The following is a 15,231-nucleotide window of genomic DNA, read 5'->3' on the forward strand; positions in this document are numbered from 1 at the left end:
GTTAGAACACATATCTCATTGCATTGTACTCAATCTATGTATCTGTGTTTTCTCTAGACTACAAACTCTTTGGGGTGCCATGCTCATTATTGTGATTCTCTCACTGTCCCTAGGACCCATCCAGTGGACCTTAATTGTTGAATTGATCATTGAATCGAATGAGTGAATGAAATAATGAAGAAATGAAGAAAACAACATTTGTATGCTGAACTTCCAAACTGAACCCATAAAGGGATGGAAAATATCACACATTTATGTAAAAAAATTACCTTAGGCGTCCAGGATAATAAGCTCTGGAAGTTACCGAATTGCAAATGGTTTACAATCAGTTGTTTTATTGAACATCTCACGCAGTTTAATTTGGATTGATTACAACTTTGGAAAACCCAGAACCAAAGTAAGCTTTAGAAAAACATGGTCCATAATTGAGGCAGCTAATGACCCCTTCTGGGCGGCTGGGTTGCATATAAGCATCCCTGTCCTCAGCCTGGTTTGCCATAAAAAGTGCCATCAGAGGAGCCCACGGATGGTGTTAGCCTTTTCAAACTTCCAACAAGGGAGCTCCAAGCAATCAGATTGTAACAGCCAATTAATCTCTGGGTGGTGTTGGTGTAGCACTGGGTGCGTTGCAGTAATGAGCTCTGCTGTAGGCTGGAGGCTGGGACTGACTGCTCCCAGGACAGTGGTAGATACCTGGGGCTCACCCAGCTGGGGCCTGCAGAAGCGTGATCAGATGCTCTGTCATAACCCGGTGGGCCTCTGAGGAACAACCTGGAGGTAAACGTCCTCAAAATGGTCAAACCTCCTTACGGAACCCCTTACAGACTTTTCTAGAGGATCAGGTCTGCTGCTGGGTGATGCTTCAGTTGCAAACCGAGTCATAAGGAGGCCTTAACCTGGTTCGCCAGCCCAAGAAATGTCTCTGCTTTCCCCAGGGCTGTGCTCTCCATCCTCCCATCCAGCTGCCTACACCATGAATGTGCAGTCTGGGATTTCTTCCTTCACCTCCCATCCCCCAAATCCTTCTGCACTGTGATGCAGCAATCCCCCCTGGAGTCAGAGCATAACAAGGTCAACCCTGGTCCTCCCTTCATTGGAAGCAATGGGTCTTTCTGCATCCAAACTCTAGCAGGTAAAACACCCCCAGCCAGGCAAGGGATTACATTCTTGGAGCTGGGATGTGGCTTCGGTGGGCAGGCCACATGGAGCCCACAGAGCAGGAGGTGCCATGTGGGGGTGGGAGGGTGCATCTAGTCATATGGGGACCAGAAAAGTGTGGATTCTTGGAGAGTGCACTAGGGCTGTGTTTAGAGATGAACTGTGGAAAGGGACACAAGAAACTGAGGTTTTGGAACATATGTTCAGGGTTGAGTTTAGGAACCAAACAAAGAGAAATTAAATAGTATGTAGACAGCCCTGTGGAATGATTTTTAATTAGGAAACTCAGTCCCCAGCGTCCCTGAGATTTCAGTGTCCCTGAGATATTAGGGTCTGAATTCCTGAGGTACACAGTTTTGCTCTCTCCCTCTGACACTTCCTTCTCACCATGTTGGACAGTGACTGATGTCCGTGTTGCAGACTCTGGCCTGTGCATGATGGGCCATCCAGCTCAGCATGAGCCTGATGCTCCAGGCCTGTCAAAATGCCTGCATCGAGAAAGCCCAGCACCAATACAGGGAGCGGGTTCTGTGAAGGTCTGTGAAGCTCCCACACCCTTTGAGGCTGAACATTTTCTGTGCCTTTAGAGAGGGAATATTTAAAGCTCAGCAGCTTTTCCTCTGGTATCCGTACAGAGCCTGAAGGGCATTGGAGGTCACAGGCAGCCACAGAGATGCCTCATGTGATCTTCTGTGTCCATGTCCTATGGCCACTACAGCAAATTGATACACATTTAACAGTTAAAAATTACACAAACTTATTATCTTACAGTCCTGGATATCAGAAGTCTACAAAGGGTGTGTAGGACTGAGTTCTTTGTGGAGGCTCTAGAAATAGAGAGAACGGACACCTGGCTCAGTTGTTGAGCATCTGCCTTTGGCCAGGGCATGATCCTGGGGTCCCAGGATCGAGTCCCACATCGGGCTCCCTGCAGGGAGCCTGCTTCTCCCTATGCCTATGTTTATGACTCTCTCTGTGTGTCTCTCATGAATAAATAAATAAAATCTTTAAAAAAGGAAAAACAAAGAAATGGAGAGAACCCATTTCCTCATCTTTCCCAGTTTCTAGAAGCCACTTGCTTTGTTTGGCTCATGGCTCCTTCTTCTATCTTCAAAGGCAGCAACCACCATAGCATCTTCATCTCTGTGTTTCTGACCTCTGCTTCCATCATCACATCTTCTTTGCCTCTGACACCCCCGCCTCCCTCTTATAAGGAGCTTTGTGACTGACTACACGGGCCCACCTGGGTAATCTAAGATAAGGTCCCTATCTCAAAATCCTTACTTATTTACAAAGTCCCTTTCTGCATGTAAAGTAGCATATTCACTGGGGATTAGGATGTGCACATCCTTAGGGGTGCGTAGGGGAACATTATCCCCCCTCCAAGAAAGGACTAGGTGTAGACAAAAGTTCTACCAGACCCCATTACGGCCCAGGATTTCCTGGCCCAGCCCTGCTCCTTTCATGGGATGACTCTCATACAGTTGTTGCTCCACCTTCCAATAAATATCTGCTTTCTGGGGAACCTGAAATGTCACAGTTGATGCTGGCTTGGATGGCCCTGGTGTGTGAATAAAGCCAACAGAAGCCCATGTAGTACATTCACATTACACTTTACCTATAACACTTGACCACTGAGCTTGAGCATGTCTGACACAGCTCCTCTTCTGTGTCACCTTAGGGATGAATGGTGAGCCTCTCCAAAGTCTCTCAATGGGGGAGGAAAGAATGGTGTAGTGCAACCAGCACACCATCTTTAGGGTGCAAAAAGAGATATACCATAAGAACTGAGGATCTCTATCCTTTTCCTAGTCATTATTTTTAATTTGTGAAGTTACTGGGAGTCAGGAGGCATCTATTTTTTTTTTATTGGAATTCAATTTGCCAACATATAGCATAACACCCAGTGCTCATCCCATCAAATACCCCCCTCAGGGCCCGTCACCCAGTCACCCCCACCCCTCACCTACCTCCCTTTCCACCACCCCTTTTGCATTCCCAGAGTTAGGAGTCTCTCCTGTTATGTCTCCCTTTCTGATATTTCCCACTCATTTTCTCTCCTTTCCCCTTTATTCCCTTTCACTATTTTTTATATTCCCCAAATGAATGAGACCATATAATGTTTGTCCTTCTCCGATTGACTTATTTCACTCAGCATAATACCCTCCAGTTCTACCCAAGTCAAAGCAAATTGTGGGTATTTGTTGTTTCTAATGGCTGAGTAATATTCAATTGTAGCCATAGACCACATCTTCTTTATCCATTCATCTTCGATGGACACCAAGGCTCCTTCCACAGTTTGGCTATTGTGGACATTGCTGCTATAAACTTCGGGGTGTCCCGGCTTTTCACTGTATCTGTATCTTTGGGGTAAACCCCCAGCAGTGCAATTGCTGGGTCGTAGAGCAGATCTATTTTTAACTCTTTGAGGAACCTCCACACAGTTCTCCAGAGTGGCTGCACCAGTTCACATTCCCACCAACAGTGCAAGAGGGTTCCGCTTTCTCCACATCCTCTCTAACATTTGTTGTTTCCTGCCTTGTTAATTTTTCAGAAGGCATCTATTATGCAGACACAGCACACTCATATTTGCAAACTATGTTGGTACCGATTCCTCCTCAATTTCCTCACTCAATCCCATACTGTCTTCTACATTTGACTGACAAGGAAACTAAGGTTCGCCCAGGTATGTCACTTGAGAAAATCCCAGAGTTAGTGAGGGTGGAGGCATTGCTGAGACATACATGGCCTCATGTGGGTTTCCTGGAGCCTGCAGGGCAGTGGGAAGAGGTCCAGCCACCTGAACTTCATGGAGGAGAAACATAAAGCTCAGAGATGCTGAGGGACCAGCCCCTGGTAGCACAGCTGAGATTCCACCCAAAGGCTATTGTCTTTCCTGATATATGGTACTGCCACTTAGACAGTGATGCTGCTAATTTCGCACAAATAACTAGTAATTAATTAGCAATCATCAGAGTGAAGGCCTGAGAGTTTGGAGAAAAATAGAAGTCAGGAAAGAATAGACTCCACACAGTCCCTGACTTCATTTCATAATGTTTATTTTCCATTCATATGCCACTCAGCATGTCTCATATATTTTTAATGAGAACGTTCTATTAATGCCAATGGGATTGATTTTTAAGGGTGCATTAGGAGCAGCAAAACACGACTACTGTGCAGAATTGACTAAGATCCATTATCCAACCACATTCACTCTGACCTTAACCCTGGCCAGCAGAGAAAAATGGGACATTAGCATGTCTTGAGAACCTTGTATGCCAGCATGGGAGAAGGCCTGAGCCCATGCTGGTTCCGAATATGTGTTCCTTCTGAATAGCCTTGCATGAGGAGCTGGCCACAGAGCCAGCCCAGGTTTGGGCAGAGCAAGGAGTCAGAGGGGCTTGCATGGTCCCATGTACTCCCCCCGACCCCACTGGTCTTGGCATCCCACAAGGCTCGCAGGACACACACAGGGTCTAGGAATGGACTCCAGCTCTGGGTGCACTTTTGCATCAGTTCCCTCATCTGTATACTGGGCATAGTTCCCATACTTAATCTATATGCTTTCAGGGTTGATTAAATGAGTTAATAAATGTGAAACTCTTAGAGCCGTCCTTGGCCTGTGCTATGAGCTATAGAAGAGCTAGCTAATGTTACGGGGATTGCTGCTGCTTTTGTTACATCTAGAAGGAAAGCATTGTCAGATCTATCAGAAGCATGGTACAGATTCTCTAGGTGGTGCTTCAGGTATGTGACGAAGAGGTACTGTACTCAGATAGTCTTCCATGATGGAAGCTTATGATGGGATACAGAAATATTTCTTCACCAGAACTCCTTGGACAGCCCTCTATTTATCCAGAAGCATCAGCAGTAATGTCTATTGTGAAGGGTGCTGAGCTAAAGCCTAACACGCTGTCACTAACTGCCTTCTATGTCTGCTGGTTCTTTTACCTTTGAGGTGTTTGCACCTGTATGGGTTTGAGCAAAGCTGAATGGTTCTGGGAGATAAAAGCATGAGAAGTTTGAGGTTCCATGACTAGAGAAAGAGGCAGTACAGAGGTGTTGCACAAGAGGATGAGGTGAGGGAAGGAGCAAAACAGCAACCACAAAACCTACAGAGAGTGGTGAGCCTAAGGAAGGCTTTGGACAGAACATTTGTAATTTAACGTGTGATTTTAAATGGTTTGAAGTAGAACTTGGGACATAAACCTCTTCCTCTGTCCCTTCCATGAACTCTTTGATGGAACTAAAATTCATATGGAGGGATCCCTGGGTGGCGCAGCGGTTTGGCGCCTGCCTTTGGCCCAGGGCGCGATCCTGGACACCCGGGATCGAATCCCACGTCGGGCTCCTGGTGCATAAGCCTGCTTCTCCCTCTGCCTGTGTCTCTGCCTCATTCTCTCTCTCTCTCTGTGACTATCACAAACAAACAAACAAACAAAAAAATAAAATAAAATAAAATTCATATGGAGAAAATGTTTGCCTTTAATAGTATTCAAAAAGATGTTGGAGAAAACAATGATAAATAATCTGATACCATTAAAAAAATAATGACATGGATGTGATAAAATAATTATTCCAACATTGCTCACACCATGGTCACTGGGATAACTCTTTGGGCAACAGCAAGCTGTACCAAAGTCATATAAACATGTATGTCCTTGAACTCAATTCTATTTCTGGGGATTTGTCCCAAGGAAATAATTTAAAAGAAAAAATTCTGAATTTTGGAAGATATTGAATGTTAATTGCAGAATTAACTTTAATAGGGAAAACAGAAAAAGACTAGATCTCAGAAAAACAGTTAAGTAAGGAATTTTATAACCACTCTATGGAAGCTTAGGTGGTCATTAAAACGGTAATTTTTAAAGCAAAGTGGAAAATGCTTATGATATGGTATTAACTATGGAAAAGAAGGACATATCATTATATTTATACCTTAATAAGTGTGCAAGCTATGTTTGGGCCTAAACAAAGATTAGACAGGAATACAGGAAAAATAAACTAGCTGATGTGTTGAGGGGTGGAATTGTGCATCTGAGTGCTTAAGTTTTCCAAATCTTTTATTCTTTTTTTTTAAGATTTATTTATTTGTTTGAGAGACAGAGAGCAGGGATGGGGAGGGAAAAGGCAGAGGGAGAGAGAGAGAGAGAGAGAGTCTCAATCAAACTCCCTGTTGAGCATGGAGCCAGACATGGGGCTCTATCTCATGACCCTGAGATCACGACCTGAGCTGAAACCAAGAGTCAGACGTTTTACCAACTGTGTCACCCCAGAGCTCCTCAAGTCCTTTGTTCTTATTTGAATGTTGCAGAGCCCCATCTCTCCTCCCTGTCAAGGGGCTAGAGCAGCACATAGTACTCGGTCTCTGGAGGGGCTCTAAAGCCAAGGTGAGGCATGAGATTAGGTGAACATTTCTGGGGCTAGAAGAAGCGGCACCTGGCCTCTGCAGCTGGGCCAGTGTGGTTGCAAAGAGAGGAGGCAGCTCTGCAACATCAACTTTAGGAATTCAGACAAGACAGGGACTCCTGGGTGGCTCGGTGGTTGAGCATCTGTGTTCAGCTCAGGGCCTGATCCCGGTCCTGGGATCGAGTCCTGCATCAGGCTCCCTGCAGGGATCCTGCTTCTCCCCCTGCCTGTGTCTCTGCCTCTGTCTATGTGCCTCTCATGAATAAATAAATAAAATCTTTTTTTAAAAAAAAGGAATCCAGACAAGACAAAATACAAATGATAACACTGTCAGAGGCAAAGTGATGGCTGGGATCTTTTAGAGGGCACACATCTAATGGGAGAGGACCAAGTAGAACACAAATCAGAAAGGACCCCATGGCACTTGGGTTTGAGCTCCCCCAGCTAGCTTTTGGGGAGGGGGTGACCTGCTACTTTGAAGATAAAAGGCAGATTTCCCTGGCTACTCTCTGAGTTGTATCTTTTCCAGGTGAATGTATACAAGGATTACCACCTATGGCATTGCCACAAGCCAGGCATCCCTCTATAATATCCTCAGATTCCTCATTCCAGGTTACTGGGAAGATCAGCAGAGATTAAAGTGAATGGTGCACTCTCCATGCAAAGGGTAGGGGGGTTGATGTAAAACAATGTAAGCTTTCTGAGACAGACACCTGGAGTCAAAGGCTACTGGGCTGATGACTTCTAATTCAGAGAAAGAATGTTTGGGAACAGGAGCAAAAGAATATTCTAGAAGCAATGGGACACAGGTGCAGATATCTCTTTTGAGTCCCATCCAAATGTTCAGAGAATGATGGTTGCCATACTGCCAAACAAGCTTAACTCTTTCTTCTATCCTTCTTTCATCTTATGGGAAGACAGGGCTTGCCCTTTAGGCCACTGACTGCCTGCCGACTGGGGGTGATTTTACCCCTAAAGGATATTTGGAAATGTCCGGAGGTGTTTTTGGTTGTCACAACTGGAAGGGGGTGCTATGGGCACATGGGCCAGGTTAGTGCCAAATACCTTCTAATGCAGAGGACAGGACCCCATGACAGCCCAGAATGTCAGTAGAACCCAGATTGAGAAACTTTGCTTTAGACCCATCCCACTTATTGGAATGCCCACCAACCATGGCCAAAAATAAATGATGATAATGGTGATTATGGTGGTGGTAGTGGTGATGGTGGTAATGGTGATATGGTGATGATGACAATGGTGGTGATGGTCGTACTGATGGTGATGGTGATAGTGATGGGTGATGCTGGTGGTGGTGGTGGTGGTGATCATGGTGGTGATCCTGGCGATCATGAGGATGATGGTGGTAATGATGGTGATGGTCATGGTGGTGTCATCCTGTACTTACAATGCACATGTAGTTTGCATATATTAATTCATCAGATCCTTCCTACCCAACAAGATGGGCAGAAGTTATTACTCCTATTTTGAAGGTGAGACCATATAGGTTGAGAGAGGGCAGTAATTTGTCTTAGGTCACATAGTGAGCATAAACCTAAGGCAGAACTGGTTTAGAGTCTTGATGTTTTCTAATTGTAAGCTTTTTCCACTGCATTGATTGAATTCTGTGAATATAAAAAGAAAGAAAGGCCAAATGATGCTCCTAAATCCTGAATTTGTCTCAGGCTTTACACGTTAGTGTTGGAGCCAGGATTCCTCATTCCCAGACTATTCTAAACACACACACCTATAAGACACACAGAGACTTATAGAGACTGACGGAATATGTGTTCCTATGACTGACATCATTGTGAAGTTGGGAATTTGGTTGCTTATCTAATTCTTCTGTGCAACTTATACCAATTAGAAAGCCACATGCAAAGAGCAACATCCACTAACCTCTCTTTTCCTTGTAGTTGATACTCCATAGTAACTATGGATAACTAAAAATTTTACAGACTTATCCCCCAGAATTAAATATGAATTAAGTGTAAAGTTGGTATTTTCTTTATTTGCCAAAAAAAGACTCAGTTGTATCTTGGGCATTTGCTGGGAATTGATATGCACTAATTTTCACGAAACCTCACATCGCCAACCACATTTTTCTTGAAAAATACCAAGCATGATGCCCTCAGTCCTCCTCTCCCTGTCCCATTGTCCTCCCTTCCTTTATGAGTGTCACTGACGAAGGTTGGAAACCCAACTGCTTACTAACTGGCTGGAATATAAAGTTGGCATTATGAAATTGGCAGAAATAAAATAATCAAGAATGGCATCCAAATAGCTGGCCCAGATGGCCAAGTTAAACCATCCAGCATTACAGAGCTACAGCATAGAGGAGTCTGAGTGAGAAATGGTGGTGAGAACTGGGGAAGTCTGGCTCAAGTGATTGTGTTGAAGGATGAACTATGGCTCTGGGTGTGTAATATGTCTCTGAATATTGTGTTGTAGTGTCTTTTAAAAAAACTGACATATAACATTATGTAAGCTTCAGCTGCACATGATGATGTGATACATTTATATATTGCAATGTGATAACCACTGCAATTTAGCTCACAGTCTTATCAACACTTGGTCTCTTTTGTCTTCTTGATGATAGCCACCATAACAGGCGTGAGGTGATGTCTCATGGTGTTTTTGATTTGCATTTCCCTGATATTCATGATATTGATCATCTTTTCGTGAACCCATTGGCCATTTCTGTATCTTCTTTTGAGCAATGTCTATTCAAATCCTTGGTCCACTTTTTAATTGGATTGTGTTTTTGTTTTTAAACTATATGAGTTCTTTCTATATTTTGGATATTTACCTCTTAAGCACAAGTGACAAAAGCAAAAATCAACAAATGGAACTCCATCAGACAATATGAAAAGGCAACATACAGGCTGAGAGAAAATATTTGCAGATCATCTATCTGTATTACAGTGTCTTGAATCAGGGGTTGGTTATTCTGTGAGTAACAGTTATTTTAATAGGATTGTTCTTCACCCTGAAGACATTAAAATGTTACTGTTTTATTACCATTGATGAGTACTAGAATTCTAGGAGATAGGGGTGGGGTCTGGGATGGGATGAAGCTTTGGGGTACTATTGGATGTCAGCAACATCTAGTAGAGATTCAAAGGCTGCTGGGAGTGCTTCTCTTGAAATTTTTCCCTCTTCTTGGATTTGCTCTGGCAGCAGCACTCAGCCCCCTTGCAAGAAGTTCTTGCATCTCATATCTCAAGCTGTTGCCCTCCTCTGCCCCTAGTGGGACTGATTCTCCTAACCTGGATGCCCTGAGAAAAACCGAAGAAGTAGACTAGCCACATGAGTAGTGTGTCCACTCTTTAGGTGGTCAGCTGTGGCCAAGGGGATGGGTGCCACAATAGGCTGCCCCCTCCAGAGTAAAAATAACCACATAGCACTTCTTCCTTGGCTTGTTAATATTCCTAGCATCTACTCATAGGAGCTTTTACTCCCCATCACAACACTAGGAGGCAATCCATGACGAAGTACTCATAAAATCATCCCTCTTCTGAGGATGCAGAACTAAGCACGGAGAAGTTAAGAGACTTGTCTGAGGGAAGTTGCGAAATTGAGATTAGAATTCAGGCAATTCTGACCCAAAGCCATGCTTTGGATCACCAGTCCACAGCAGGTCTTACTGAATGTTGGAGGGAAGAGGGTGAGAGGCTGCTCCGAAGAGTGTAGTATTCAGAGAAGAGAGGAGGAGTGGTGGGCAACCCAGTACATAACATCCCTTGTTCTTACCACGCATCACGTGAGGATGGCATCTGCTCTGTGTGGCCGCACAGGACCGGCACGCGGAGCACCTGGTGGCCAGGACAGCCTTGTAAGTGATAGAGGTCATTGTTTTTGCATCATCCGTACTTGTTCTAATTTTATTCTCTCTTGGTGTTTGAATAGCTCCTGTGAAAACTGCAAGCATCCGTGCTAAGGAGAAGTGAAAGAGCCAGCTGTGTCCAGGCTCAAACAGGGGAAACCACGTTTGAAGGTGGCGGCAGGATGTGGGAGCAGAGCCCGTACAGAGGAGATCGCGTGCAAGAGGAGCATTTGAGCTTTGGCACAAGACCACAGTTCCCCAGGTAAAGATTGACCTCTGAGTGCTCCCACTTTGGGGACCCTGCGTCTTGTCTTTTGAGGAAGCTGAGACCCCTCAGGAGATCATAGTGGGCCTTTACATGACCCCAAAGCTAACACTGGTTGGGTGCCTACCCTGGACTGCAGCAGGTCCCAGATGTAGATGTAGATGTATTTGTTTAAATGAGGGAAAAAGTAAAAGTAAAAAAGTGAAAGCCTGAGGGTAAGGCACAACCCACTTCTGAGGAGAAGGGAAGTTTGAAGCAGCCTGGAGTCCACAAGGCATCCAGAAGGGGTTCCCTGCGGCTTTCCTGAGAACTGACCCAGCCAGACTCCTGCATTTCCAGGCACAGAGGTGTTTTAAGTGCTCCAGGCAGGGGAGGCCTTTCTGTCTGCCCAGCCAGCTCTTCCCAGTGCGACTGGTGAGAACAGGAAACCTGGCTGGCCAGGGAGTGGATGGGGGTGGATGGGGTAGGAGGGGTGGCTGGACGGGGTGGGGGGTGGGGCATCTGAATTGGGGTTAGGGCCCTGCTTCTCTTCCCACTTCTTTCTCTTCCTGATCTGCCAGACCGGCTTTGTCCTGTGCTTCTCACCCGCAGTGCATTTGTACTTGGGAGGAAGGTCTTAAAAGAGAGTTACACAATTATGATTGCTTCCTCGGAGCCAGGCGGGGACGAAACTGATTTACGGGCTGCTTCCCCAGCTCGCACATTCACCGTCCTGCAGCTACACGCGACCCTGCCCAGCACCACACTCGTTTCTGAGCAGACTTCACCCCGTCCAGGAGGCTCTGGAATCTGCATACCAGAGGGATGAAAGGTAGTTTTGATTCCAGTTGTGGAAAGGAAGTGGGGAGGGCAGTTTAATATTCCTGCCAGAGTTCTCTGTAAGATCAGATTTCTGCCTTTTTTTTTTTTTTTTTAAGAGAGGGAGTTGGGCTCACTCCACTGAAGAGTCAAGAAATGGCCATGCTAATTGCTGTTGAAAAGAAGGAGCTGCGATTCACTTTGATGTGAGGTTAATAGATCTTAGTCCTGTTTATCATTCCTTTCCATAGATCAAAACTCAGGCCGTCGCCTCCTCTGGCATTTGCACGTTTCAAGCCTTGTGCTTTTCATAGAATCAGATATCACTTCCCTCAGGCTACTCCAGGTAGGAACTAAAGAGATATGAGGGGAACTTGATCTTCTTATTGTTAAATGTGTCTTGAGTGATTGAAGAAAACCACTTCCTTGGTTCACAGGTTCTGAACCGCCAGTTGAAGGCTCGGGATTACTGGGGAGATGTTGGTCGGTCGTCTACCCCTTGATTTCCTCAAGCTCTGCCACTCTTCTCTCCTTAGAAGCCTAAGTGCCCTGGCTTCCACCACCAGGCTCAGGTGAGAAATCATGAGGTTCTACCCACTGAAAAGCAAGGCTTTGATCTGTGATAGGCTTTCCTTGATCTAACTGGGTGGCTTATAAACACTGATTAAGCAGCTACTCTGTGCCAGTGCTGCCTCTGGCACAGGGAAAGTGGAGATGGATCAGATTCAGTCCCAACCCTCCCGGGATCCACATTCTGGGGGACAAACAGCTAGCCGATTAATTACAGTGCGGTGTTATAAATGCTTCATCCCAGGAGCACTAATCCTGACCTGGAGATCAGAGAAACTGTGTCTTGAAGGATGAGTAGAAGTTCTCAGATCAAAGGAATGGAGAAGGTACCTGTGAGGGACAGAGAGAGCATAAGGTGAGGAGGGGTCTGAGGGAGCTGGGGATCCTTGGGGGACGCAGGGTGGCTTCGTGTGGCAGAGGATGTAGAGAGGCAGCTCATTAGAAAGGGGAGCAGGAGATGCGTCCTGGAGGTCTAACAAATCATGCCAAGGAGTTAGGTTCCATTTTATAAGAACAGAGACCCATCAGAGCGTTTTGAGCAGAGACGTGCAGGACCATCTGTGTGAAAGCAGTGAAGGCAGGAAGACTTGTCAGAAGCTGCAGTTCGGAGGATGAATCCTGAGAACTTCAGAATGGCAGCAGAACAGAGAATAGAGATGAGGGGGAGATTCTCCAAGCATTTTGAAGATATTTTGGGGAAAACAGAGATTTAAAAAAATCTGAGTTTAAACATTAGTGTTACCACTTCCTGCCCAATTGATATCGGCCAAGACTCTATGATTCAGTTTTCTTGAGCTCTACAATATGGATAGTAAACATAATATCTGCCTCATAGATTGAATGTTGTGTGGAGGCCATGAGAGAGCTCTGCACAGACTATCAAATACAGCCAGGGCCTCAGCCACTGGGCTCTGAAGTCATTGCTGGTTTGTCCCTGGCTCTGCCTCGCTGGAGCTACTGCCAGGGTCCACAGGGGAGCTTGTTCACGGGAGACACAAGTCTTGGACATCTGACTTTGGCCTTGCTGAGTCTCACTTGGACTGGCTGGGGCCGAGAACATTTCTATGCATCCCTCCCTCTCTCCCCTTTATGTGGGTCAGAGGCTTGCATGGTTCCCACCCTTGCCCAGCGTTCCCCACTCTCCTCACAGGTGGCTTAACTAATGAAATCCTTGCGTATTCAATCCCATTCTGGCATCCACCTCTCAGAGAATCTGGACTGAGGTAAATTGTAAACTCTATCGCAGAGCAACCCAATTACCCGCAAATTGATGAATGCTCAGGCAAATTGTTCTCTATTCACAGGATGGAATATTATTCATTCATAAAAAGAAGGGAAGTACTCACACATGCTACAACATAGATTGGCCTGAAAACACAAGAAATCCATATGCTGAGTGAGAGACGTCAGCCATGTACTAAACTGTCACATTGGTATGAAATATTCAAAATAGGCAAATTCATAGAAATGGAAAGAAGACCAGCAATTGCCAGGGGCTGGGAAGAAGGGGAAATGAGGTTATTCTGGAGACTGGACATTTATTGGGAAGTTTATTTTAGCTCTAGTGGTGGCGATTGTGTCACATGCTAAGTACACTAAATACCACTGATTTGTGTACCTTAAGACGGTTAAAATGGTGAGTTTTATGTTATGTGTATGTTTTCACAACTAAAAAGCCCTCGATGCAGGTGTTAGGTACATTATTATTACAACAGGAGTTCTTCTCCATTGGCATTCCTCACCCCCAGCTCCTCGACCCTTTCTTTCCTGGCTTCCTCTCCCCACCAATCCATTGAAACTCCTTCACTAAACTTCCCAACCCCCTGGTTACTCCTCACACTGATTTTCCAGAAGAAATCTTCTCTGATGCCTCTGACAGCAATCCCTCCTCCTTTCTCCTGGTGTTGTCTCGTGCCCCCTTTTGCTCTGCTTTTGCTCCTTTCCCTATTCCTTTTAAACCTTGGAGGTCCTAGGGTTGGTCTCAATCCATGCTCAAAAAATGGTGATGGCCTCCAGAAGTACGACTCAGCCTCACTTGCTCACTTGAGTTCCAGTGTCCTCCTGGAACAGAGCTCACCGGGATACTTTCCGGCCTCGCTACCCATCCTACTGTGTCACCATTAGACATGCACTGGGTTTCTCTTTGGTCTCACCCCTCTCTCTCTCAACCTCCAAATCAACTTTGCCTAGAGTTTGTTCAAAGCTACGGACTGTTCATGTGGTTTAAGCCCACGCCGCTACACCCTCTCGGCACTGTTCCCGCTGAGATGCTCCCTGCCATTAACCTAGACTGCACAACAGCCTCTTGCTGGTCTTCATGCCTTCCCTGCCTCCTCTTTCCAAAATATCCTTTTTGTTGCTGCTAACATAATTTTCAGCAATGGAAACGTGACCACTCACTGCCCAGTATGGAATTCTTTAGGGACCCCATGTGCATCTTCTATAATAACATGACTCTGGAGTCCTGCAGGAGTCACATGGTGGCTTCTCACCCTCCCACACAGGCTGCTCTGCTCTTCCTTCTGGACCAGAGAGTCTCAGCCTGGGCTGCATATGAGATCACATGGGGAAGATGGCTGAGCACCCCTGACTGGAGATTCCAGGCTGGGGACCCAGACACTGTTTTATTTTGTTTGTTGAAGCTTCCAGATCCTGTTAATGTGCATCCAGGGGTGACCACAACTTGAACCAGCCTTACACCAGAGGTGTAGAGACCCTAGGTCCCCAAGATGCAGAGAAGAAGGAATCAGGTAGGCAGCCTTCCATCCCCCATCCTGTCATGATGTTTTTTTTTTTTAAATTTTTATTTATTTATGATAGTCACAGAGAGAGAGAGAGAGAGAGAGAATGAGAGAGAGAGGGGCAGAGACACAGGCAAAGGGAGAAGCAGGCTCCATGCACCGGGAGCCCGATGTGGGATTCGATCCTGGATCTCCAGGATCGCGCCCTGGGCCAAAGGCAGGTGCCAAACCGCTGCGCCACCCAGGGATCCCCTGTCATGATGTTTTAAAGACAGAGTTTACCACCAGTTGTGTAGCAAAGATTCCTGGAAACCTTCCCTGGGCCCTGCTGAGATGAAAACTTGTTTCCTCCCTACCTGCTAGAGAGGGGAGGGTGTGGAGGCTTCAGTGTATGAGTGGAACAGAGAGTCTCAGGTTCTTTAGGAGCAGCTGGGTGGCACAGGGAAGGGTGGAGGCTGACTCCAACA

At 45.8% G+C, this 15,231-nt stretch overlaps 1 long non-coding RNA gene across 1 annotated transcript; it reads left to right on the forward strand.

Annotated features, from left to right (window-relative positions):
* The first annotated feature begins 275 nt into the window (after positions 1-275).
* On the forward strand, positions 276-14,894 carry LOC102154086. Its single transcript, XR_005357108.1, has 7 exons — positions 276-397; positions 10,474-10,652; positions 11,247-11,466; positions 11,705-11,799; positions 11,891-12,025; positions 12,268-12,378; positions 14,666-14,894. It is a non-coding gene; the product is annotated as an uncharacterized LOC102154086 (long non-coding RNA).
* The last annotated feature ends 337 nt before the right edge of the window (positions 14,895-15,231 follow it).

This window comes from Canis lupus, chromosome 3 (genome assembly GCF_011100685.1).
Source record: "Canis lupus familiaris isolate Mischka breed German Shepherd chromosome 3, alternate assembly UU_Cfam_GSD_1.0, whole genome shotgun sequence".
NCBI lineage: Eukaryota > Metazoa > Chordata > Mammalia > Carnivora > Canidae > Canis > Canis lupus.